The following is an 11,524-nucleotide window of genomic DNA, read 5'->3' as shown; positions in this document are numbered from 1 at the left end:
CAGGTGGGAGTGTAGAGCACAGACTAGATATTCATCGGGAAGTCGGGATCACCACATGGTAGACCAATGAGTCAACGTCAAGGACATGAGTACATTAACAGCTCTAAACCTAGCCGCAACCACAAAGAAGGTTTAGAGAGGTTTCTAGACCATGTTGCATTTCTTTTGTAGTGTCAGCTTAGATTTGTGGTTTTGGCGGTGAGTATTGTGTTTCATGAATTTTGATACTCGTATTATATTTATATACATATATATATATATATATATATATATATATGGAACTGTTATGATCTATTTGCATTATTAAAAAAGCTTAGCTTGATGTTTAACTTGTTTTATAGTATAAACCCTATGTTTGGTATTTTGTGGATTTATTGTTGTAAAACCCTAGTTGGAGAAAAAGGCTTTCTTGGCACTATCTTTTGTTATATTGTATCGATGATTACTATTATGTGTATTTATGTTCTAAACTGTTTGTATTATAAGTAAAGCATTATTTTGGTGAGTTATATCATGAATTTTGGTGTATTCTTGTAGTATTGTGCTAACCCACTCACTGAGTAACTTTAGTTGCTCACCCCTCTTTCTTCCTCCCAGCTTATTGGATGTAGTAGGTAGCTGTTGTGTGGCAGTGTGCTGGGCATTTGCTACTGCCCTATCTTCTGTATTTTTGTCCTCTCAGCTTATGTATATTTATTTTGGTCATGCACATGTTATTGAGTCTTGAATCTACTAGCATGTAGAGAACTTTCTTGCATGGTTTGTATGTTTATCTAATTTCTCGGAAACTTCATTGTACTCCTGTTCAGAACAATTCTTGAACCCTGTTATCAAGTCATGTTGTTGATACTTCTCTTGCGTACCTTTAAATTTCCCTATTTTTATATGTTTTGTTTAAGGTTGTTGATTCCAGGTTTGTTGGTTAGCCTTGCTGTAGCTCAAGGGTTGAGTGGTAGGGTATCCTTCCTCGGATTGCCGTGGCAATTTTTGTGTCTCCTGAGCCCACGGGTCGGGGCGTGACAAGGTGTAGATAAAGCTCTTAGTCCAAATGACTTCCTGATTTTTTTTCTTTGAGAAATTATGGCATATAGTTGGTAAAGACATTATTAAACGTTGTAAGGACTTTATTGTAGACCCTGCCATTTGCATGGTTTGGTGGGATTTTTTTTACGCAAGATAGAGAATCCCTATCTGGATAAGTTTTTTGTTAAAATTTTTATTACTGTGGTTAGATGCTTTTATTTTCATGTGCTTGTAACCTACTAAAAATACTTGTATTCTAGCTAAAATTATGGCTTTTGTCCCATCACTGTCACCTTAAGCCAAGTTTAATTTCTGAGAAGCATATTGCTTCTTCTTCTCCACTTCGATTGGGTTTAAGGGTAAAGAAACTGAAGATGTAGCATTACCGAATTCTTTGATGGTGAGTGGCGAGGCAAGGAGGGGTATCGCATCGCCAACTCTTCACCAAGTTTTTAGGTAGGTATCTTTGTTAGGTTGTGGTTTGTTATTTGCTTTAGAAGAATTTCTAGTAGGGGTTTGAAAAGCATGCTAAATTATGGTGTAAGTTTTGGAATAGATTAGATTTATGTTTGTAATCCTTACTCTTTGAAGCTCTTTTGATCATCCCATCTCACTATAGTATTGGTCTTCATGTTGGGATACTTCTAGCATGTTAATCTTTTGGTCATTCTGTTAAAACTTGTGATTTGGGTGAGAACTGAGTGTCTACTTTGGTAGATCGTGTGTTAATATGTGTGAAAATTTTTATATTTATAGCCTATGTGTTTAGCATGAGATTTTTTAGGGTTTTAAACCCAATGAAAGTTTTTTTTTTCTTAATCATGCTTAAGAAGTTTTATATTTATAACCACACGTTTTGTTTCCTTTCCAATCTACAGTCTTGACTGTTTTCCCTTTTAAATAAATATATATAGATATAGATTCACTTTGAAACTTGTTTGTAGCTAAGCTTTATGTAAAGTATGACAGATATATATGTTTAATTATAGTTATTTATTATGTATTTATTTTCAGTTTGAAGTTGGTGTATATAATATATATATATATATATATATATATATTAACATCAGCCATCATTTTCCACTTATTAATTAAGACCTTGTATAGATTTGTTTTATTTTATAAGTGAGAGTTTTACATGGCTAATTAGAATCTTATTGTTGAAGCATGTGCATTAGATAATAGAGCACTCTGGCCATTTTTTTTTGTTAAAGTATTTATATATAGCTATGTGTGTATACTTGCTTACGCTTTTAACCTTGTGGTAACCAGCTGATCATATTGAATACTAGTTTAGCAGCCCATACGTATGCATGATTATGCACATATACAAACCTTTCACTACAAGAAAATAGGGCCATTAGAGATGGAATTTTTCCAATGGAATTTTTCCGTCGGTGAAAGTCAATATCGCCGATGGATTTTGTGACGGAATTCCAATGGAAAGAATCTTGTACCTTAGAACATATTAGTGATGGAAATTCATATTATCACCAATGGAATATTCCATTGGTGATAGTTTCCATCAGAAATACTGTTGGAAAAAACATAGAGATAAAATTTTAAAGTATCACCAACGGAATTCGATAATAGTGTGCATAAAACAGAATGTTGGCCCATAGGGAAAAATGAAAATAGTAGTAATAACACTAATTTTGAAAATTAGCCTAATTGATCAAGTGATGTGTGTGAATAAAAGAGAGTAAAAAATAGGACATACGTATATAAAACAGAAGAGAAATCAGGGGAAGAAATGATGTCTAGGCAGCATCCCTCTAGAGTTTGATAAAGTGTAGGACAAAGGTTTTATATGTATGCAATCCTATTTGAACTGAGAGGTTTTCATAATTATTCTAAAACTCTCGGTAGGGTGTAAAGAGTAACTAAATTCGTGCAGAGGTGATACAAACATCCACACAATCGCATTAACATTCTATGAAACCTCACCGTGAGCTAATGAGAATCTCTTACGTAGATAACCTCTCTTATGAGGAGAGAGATTACCCCTAATCTGAATACAAAGTAGAGATGAGATTTCTCCTATAATCTACTCCCCATGATTGCAAAGAGTACAGAGATACTCATTAACTCAATCGGGAGAATTGAGGGAGATGAGGTCACCAAAGTACCCTATTTCGAGGCTTACTCATAATTCTTTCTAATCATGGCATGTTTATGCTAGGTGAGTATTTCTACTCGTCATAAGGCACATCAAGTGTGATAGCTAGTTCTTTCGCCACAATAGCAATCAAGTGTTCAAACAGGCAATTGGATTCAAATAGAATGGATTGCATAAGAAAAAATAAGTAAATCACATGAATCCAACAACCAATGTCAAAGAGTTAATCCTAGAGTTCAATTATTTCCAAACCTCTAACAAATTAGCCCTCCATTAATAAAGGGTAAACATCCAAAATACAAGACACAATGAGAAACATTAAAAACATAGAAACCCACTTTTCAATCGTGTCGTATGTGAATCATCGAAGAAACACTAGAAAAGCTTCCATGTACACCGCCAATTGGGGGCTACGATCTCCTATCCCCTTGAATGTAGATTCAAATCTCTTGTAGAATTACCCTTTAAGCCCTGGAGATTCACCTCTTTTCTTCCCTAACCTCGTTTCCAAGAAAAGAATAAAAAAAATCCAAAGAATGCCCTAAAAATCCTCATCAGACCTATTTATACTCGGTCGCTTACGGGGTGCTTACGATATAAGGATATGGCTGTAAGGATGCTGTAGAAGATGGTCGCAAGCCTTACAGGGTCACTTACGGCTGTAAGTCCCATCCGTAATGTCTTCTATCTATGCTACGGTCTAGCTTATGGCTGTAACCACTAGACTGTAAGATTCACTGTGCAGCTCCTTGTGATCGCCCTTACGGGTATAAGTTCTGGTTGTAAGCTCCTCTAGATGGTCCTTATGTGCATAAGTCCTATCTGTAAGGTCCTCTAATTTGGCTCTAAATTTCCCCTTACGAGCATAATCATGCCCGCAACGTTCTCTGGAAATTGCTTACGGCTGTAAGCTGGCTGTAAACCATCTAGTTTGCCTTATCCTTAATCAGTTGATGCCAAGAGAATTACAACTTCTTCGTTTAAGGTCTGGAATGCTTCTTTTGATTCTCTCTCCTCATTAGTTGTTGCCTAAAGCCTGAGAATGTAAGACACACTAGATTTAGTATCGAATTCCACAATATAATTCTAATACAAGCCAAATGAATGTACAAAATGATATGAAATACATGAATGTTGTACACTCATCAGCTGTGAAATCTCTTTGTCAAAAAGCCAACATTTATCAACATGGATCTTGATCTTAATGCTTTAATTATTGATGATCTTACTGTTGAGGCCAAATAGAACTCAAACAAAATCATGAATATCTTTATGCAAAATTTTAATTTCTCCCATCCTAGAATTTGAAAACATTGACCCTGCTAATGACAATAGCCAGGTTTGGTTTCCTAGTTTTAACAACATAAAATTTCATCAGCTCTTTATAAATTTTAAAATAGGTGGAATGATATGGAGGAAACCCTAGGAAGGGTGAAACTCTATTTGGAAGCTTTATGTTGCTTCTAGAGTCAAGTTTTTCATTTGGCCATGTTTTTATATGGCAAGGTTAAGACTTATAATTTTCTTTATTCTTTGAATATTGATCAACCGTCCTTTTGTGTCTCCTGTGAAATGATGTTGGAAACTAATGAACATTTATTCTATGAATGCCAACACATGAGATACATTAGCCAATTGGTAGAAGAGATTATAAAAAGTTAAAGTGAAGTTCATGAATAGAATCACTTCAAGTTCTTAGCTAGAGAATTGCAGAAAATCTGAGCAAATGTTTGCGACTTCTATCTTCGTTGCTACCATTTGGTAGATTAGAAAGGCAGATGCAATAAAATATTAAGAGATACACTTTGAATCTCCAATGGGTGGCAAGGAATGCTGCTAAGCATGTGCAAGAATATAATATAGTAGCTACTGGAAAGATGAAAGCTTCATGCTAAATTTGGCCAACTCCGCATCACCCTACCTTTTGCTTTTCACTGATGTAGCATAGGACCTTCATTGTTGATACTAATAATCAGATTTTGATTGCAGGAGCAGGGAGGATTACAACCAGTACTAGTCTAAATGCGGAGGCCAAAGCTCTAATCCTAGATTTAACCACTGTCAGGGACCAGACCTTAGGACAAAATATTTATATACAGACTATGTGGAACTCGTTGAAGCATTGAGGATGGAGATAAGATATTGAATTGGAGATTAGAGCTAGAATAGATGGTGACCAAATCGAATTAGGTAAGAAGTTGGGGAGACTAGTGTGCAAACTATTCCAAGGGAATAAAACTATCTTCCAAATTGGCTAGCAACGCATGGGGAAACATTTATTAGGGATGCCCTTGTTCGACATTGAGATAGAGAAGCCTAATTGGATTATGAAGATCGCAAAGATCTTAGGATTTAGTTTCTAGTATTTTGTGTTATGTTCTTTTGTGTTTTGGGAGGTTGGAGGCTCGATTTAGTAACTTGCTAAGCTTGTAGCTTATTTATGGGAAAAAAAAGAGCGAGTATTGTATTTATAGTTAAATTTTCCTTTACTATATTTCATAATTTATCTGTTTTTCAAAATAAAATGCTTGCATGGTAGAATTTATGTTCTGAATTGTTAGTAGAGACTCCAAACAAATGATTTTCCTTTCCAACATAATTTTATGGTATATTTATTTCTTAAAAAGAAAAGAATTTAAAAAACATTATTATTAGATAAACTTATAAGTTTGAACAACCTTCAACACTAACACCAAGAATTGTAGGACAAGCTGCCAAAGGACAATGGTCATTTAAGGCCAACCCCCATCAACTCAACCCAAATAAAAGACCACCCAACTAAAGACTAGCAGAAAGCACAAGCCCAACAATGACACTTCCAACATCCAATGCAACTGATAACAAGTATTCTTTTCTCTATCCACTCAACATCAAACCTCCTCAACACCACAAAATGAAAGAAAATACTTGTTGCAAAACAAGACCAGTAGTTTACTGGAGTGATAGGTGAAAGTTTTGCACCTGCATTGAAGATGATTGGAAAGTTAACCAAATGAATCCATTTTCTAGCCGGAAATTATCATCAATTTGTACCTTTATGATTTTATATTAAATGTTGCATTCAAGTGAATCTTTAGTTCTGTTTAAATTAGTTCTAGTGCATTAACAAATATTATATACCAAATTAATCTATTTCAAGGTATACTCAAACAAAACTAATTTGAGCTTGAACTCTGGGTCACACATCACACTGAGCTTTAGCTTAAAAAGGCAATCTCAAGTTGAGATTAAGCCAAACATACTAATATTTGTTTAATAAAATATTCAGATGTGTATATGCAACAGTAAAGTGCAGAAACGTTGAATGATTGAAATATCAGCTGTTTGAAAAACCAGTTGCAAGTTACAAGAGTAAGAACAGCTTTCTGAAAGGAAAAAAATGAGTAAACCTATTTCAAAACGAGCTGTGTCTCAGAGAAATAGGAGGGATTGGTAGAGATATGTGCAAGTGTTAGATAATATTTGGAATGATTATGCCATATCTGCTGGTTAATTTGAGGATAAATTTGTAATCTACATCTGCTTGTAAATATTCATGCACGGAATCTCAATGACTGTTACTGGCATACTTTGTTTGACATCGTTGTATCGATGTCTAGGCCTAATTCAATTATGTAGCTTGTGAACCTGGCATTTGTGCTACTTCCAAAGGGTGAGGTATGCAGCTTTTGTTAAAGAATTTACAGTTGATATCGGTTGAAAATTCTCTCATTGACGTTATTGTGATTATTACTCACATTATGCAGAAACACCTGCAGAAAATGAAGGGGTGGTTACAAACCTTAAAACCTCGTTAGGGAGAAAAAATATTGAACCTACATTTACTTAACCAACTTTCCATGACAAATTGACAATTCAGAAATGTGTAGTAGATTGTTGTGCAAATTTTTTTAGTATATTTGAAGATATAAATATGAGATTTAACATTGTTGCAAACAAAATGAGGATAATGCCATCAAATACATATAGAATTCATCATCAAGCAGGAGAAGCATAATGAGTCTGTTCGGGAGGCCGGGGGGCTGTGGGGTGCCGGGCCATCGTCGGAAAAGCCTCAGACAGCGACGACGAGTGTGGAGGGCTGCTCTACAAAGAAAGGAATGACATTTTCGGAGGCTGGTAGCTCATCTTCGGAGGACTTGGGAATCTCGAAGGGGGAGAGAGGCAAGACGCAAAGCAAGGCTAAATCGATCACGGGCAACAAACGACCTCGATCTCCTGGTGATCAGTCTTGTGGTCGATGCTTCCAGACAACGTATAAGACTTCTGAATGCCGTCATCAAGTAGTGTGCCTTCGTTGCGCGGGGGTTGGGCATGTTGCTGCGAAGTGTAAGATGGAGCCTCGTCGGAGTCCAAAGAGGAAAGAGTGCATGTTCGAACTAAGCATACGTCGGAGGCAACTGAGGAAATTACTGGAGAGTCTACTCCCTCTCTAATACTGCGATCGCAGGACCCTCGTCCCCTGACGATATTGCACTCAACCCTGTCTCTCCCTCTGACACCAGAGATCGCTGCAGTTAGAGAGGAGCTGGCTCTAGTGGTGGTGGTGTCTATTTTATCTGGTTACGTGACAGACGCGGGCCTGGACGAGGTTCTCCCCTTTGTTATCAATCGTTCACTTGCTGGACCGCTCACCCAGCTGAACGATAATACGTATTTGGTTTCTTTATCGAATCGTGTGGATGTGAAAGATGTTGGCAAGTTAGAAGTGGTGCAGTTCTCCACGAAGGATGGAGCGTGCCCGGCGAGGTTTGCTCCTTGGTCGACAGAGCTCGGGGAGGTGAGTCGTGCATCAGGAGAAGGGATATGGGTCCGTATTTGGAACTTACCGTTGCATGGATGGTGTTGGAGTGTGATTCTGGAAATCCTGAAGAAAGTGGGAGAGATGGTGGCCCTTTCATAGGAATTTAAAACCAACAAACACTTTGTCTCCGCTTTGGTGCACCGGAGACCAGGAACGGCATTACCCATTGAGCTCGAGCTTAGTCTGGGGATGCGCAAGTATGCGGTACTTCTGACGGACGATAATGATAAGCAAACGGAGTATAGGCCTGATATTGGGCACTATGTTCTTAGTGACCAAAGGGTGGATGGTGATCAAAGTATCTAGATGCAGCAGGCCAAGCAGGGGTCCTCTTCTAGTGAGTTGAAGGAACGTTCTTTAGAGGGACAGAGCTTGAAGGAATCAGAGGGCCGGTTGAGCGTGGATCCCACCCTGAGGATGATGAGGGGCATGGACGTCATGGGAAGGAGGTCTGAACTACTAGCACTGGGAACGACCCTTACCCGCCCATGTAGAGGAACTATAACAGTCATATGGAGATGGAAAAGAGACCGCCATTGGTGGAGCGAGGCTCCCACGCTGGAAGGTCTGGGGGTTCACGGCGGGATGATGGGAACGTGGTGGAGCGCAGCTCCCACGTAGATGGTGGCAGTGCTCCACCGAGGTTGCTAGTCCGGCGATTAATGGGTCGAAGCGAGTTACAGGGAGGGACCGCTGGTCGGTCATCTGATAGTACGGTGCTGAAACGTATAGAAGAGACGAGGCCTGGAGCGGTGTTGAAAGGACCGATGAAGCTCGGTGTCGAACAATGGGTGGCTCGCAAAAGTCTAGGGCCAGTGTATGGTGATATTAGTCCTGTCACAGAAATAATGGCGTATAAGGTTTTCGGGAATTAAAAGCGTAGGCTCTTCGACTACTCTGAGGGTGCTTTATCCATGTGGCAGAAGAAGAAGCAAGGTGGAGAGAAAGTGGAGGGCCCCACTCAGTGCTTTGTTGATCCGTTAGCAATGGTAGTTGGGCTGAGATTGGTTGATGGCCCAGAGTTTGGCTTGAAAGGAAGGAAGCTGGGCTCGGATCTAGTTTTTGAAGGTGAATGGGGCTCATTTATGGGCCGGCCCACTCATAGATATGAGTTTGCACTACAAGAAAACTGTTAATTACCAACGGAATTTACCCAGGAAACATTTTCCTAGGTAATTCACTAGGGAATAGCTAAGGATTAGAAAGGAATGATTAGATATAAAGGTTAAAAATATTACCCAGGGATTACCCAGCGAAATACCTAGGGAATTAGCAATGACAAAATTTTTCCCTAGTTATTCCATTGCTAAATATCGCGGGAACTTCGCGCTAATATTTAGCAATGAATTACCATCGAAAATTATCCTTTGGTATCTATACCTAGCTAATCCCTGGGTAAAATTGAACAATTTTAACATTACCTAGGGATTAGCTAGGTAAATTATTCGTTGTTATTTTTCCCTAGCTAATCCCCCGGGTAAATTGAACAACTTTAAAAATTACCCAGGGGATTAGCTAGGGCACTGCTCGTTGTTATTTTTTTCCCTAGCTAATCCCCCGGGTATATTGAATAGCTTTTTACATTACCCGTGATTAGCTAGGTAAATAGTCGTTGTTATTTGCCCGTAGCTAATCCCCCGGGTATTTTTTTATTTGTTAGGATTTTTTTATTTAGCAAGGGATTAGATTCCGTAGGGTAAAATTGTTGATCTTAAAAATTTACCTAGGGATTAGCTAGGGACTATAACCATCATGTTTAGTTCATAGCTAATCCCTAGGTAAATAAAAAGTAACTTGATTTTTTTTATAAGAGTATTAAATTGCTTTTCTTAGATTTGTTATTGAGTTTAAAAATCTTATTATTTATTGTTTAAACTTCATTATTATTATTATTATTATTATTATTATTATTATTATTATTATTATTATTATTATTATTATTATATATATATATATATATATATATATATATATATATATATATATATAAAAATTTAATAGTATGATTTTTATCAAAAAATTGCATCAAAAGAAAATAAAATAATTAATAACCTCAATGTCTCTTTTGTACTCTAGCCTCTATGTTTTAATATCCCTAAAAAAACATTTATAATTATATTCCATTTATTATTATTAACAAATTTCGCATTAACTAAAAAATTTAATTCAGTTTTTGATTTGATTTTTTTCATTTTTTTAATTAATAAAAACAATATTATAAAAAAACAAGTTGCAATGCAATTGGTTTTAACTATCTTGATAATAGAACAATTATTGGGATCAAATGCATATTTCAAATAAATATATAACTAATTATAAAACAAAAAAAAAACACCTTTTCAAATTACTAATTCCCAATTGGGGGCCTAGTTGGAAAATCTGGGGCTAGTTTTTGAAGGTGAATTGTTTAATGAGTTCAAAAGATTGATCAAGGAGTTACTGCCTGGGTTGAAGGAGGGGGACTCGTTGCCATCTAATGGAGCGCCAAAAGGTGTTAGGAAGAGCGAGCGTCACAAGAAACCATCGTCTAGGTAGAACGAGGAGGCGGGTTTTGTGGCGGAGCCTCCTAGATCGACCAAGAAGAAAGTCATACGTGAGGACTCATCAGAAGGTACGTCTTCCATGCCCCTTGCTATTTCAGATTGGTCCAATGTTCAAATTGTTAGCTGCTGTAATGCTTGCGGAATTATGTTTGATGATTTTGATGGTCAGTTAGATGCATGTGTTGATTATATCCGTAAGTAGAAAAAACTCGTTCCTTGGTATGTGTTGGCTCCATCTCGAAGCAGGCGGAGACATCCTTAGAGGTCCTCGGTAACTAGATTGTTGTTTATGATTATTATATCATGTAATGTTAGGGGTCTGGGTCGATCTACTAAAAGATTTCTAGTAGAGGACTTTTTAAATCTTCACTTTGCGGATGTGTGCTATTTACAAGAGTCCAAACTAGAGGATATTTAGGGTATGAAGTGAAGGGAAATTGGAGGTCCATGCTTGGACCAATTTACTTTCCTTCCATTGGTTGGGTCTTCTGGTGGCATTATTGTTGGATGGAACAGTGTGATGCTATCGGGCATTGTGGTCATGAGGGGATATTATTGTTTAACTGTTGATTTTTACTCCAAGAAAGACAACCTCCTTTGGCGATGTACCTCTGTCTATGGACCGAACACGCGTCACCTTAAACACGCCTTTTGGGAGGAGATCAGGAGTTGCTGTGGTGACCCAGGTGTGCCTTGGGTGATTTGTGGTGACTCTAATGCTATTTTTTCATTGGAGGACAAATGGGGAGGGAATCCAAACTTAGCGGACATTAGGGATGCTAACACCCTACTGCACGACCTTTACCTTCATGAACCCCCGGTGATGGGAAGGAGGTTTACTTGGACAAATGGGCAAGAAATTCCTATTTTGTTTAAGTTGGATAGGTTTCAGGTTAATAGGGCCTGTGTCGACCGATTCCTGTTGTCTTCCGAGGCTGGGCTCGGATCATGTACCTATCAGACTTGAGGTGGGGATGCACTGTGCCAAACCTAGATCGTTCCGCATTGAGAATATTTGGACTACGGTGGAAGGTT

Source organism: Dioscorea cayenensis, chromosome 7 (assembly GCF_009730915.1).
Source record: "Dioscorea cayenensis subsp. rotundata cultivar TDr96_F1 chromosome 7, TDr96_F1_v2_PseudoChromosome.rev07_lg8_w22 25.fasta, whole genome shotgun sequence".
Taxonomy (NCBI): Eukaryota; Viridiplantae; Streptophyta; class Magnoliopsida; order Dioscoreales; family Dioscoreaceae; genus Dioscorea; species Dioscorea cayenensis.
Note: the sequence above shows the minus strand (reverse complement) of the source record.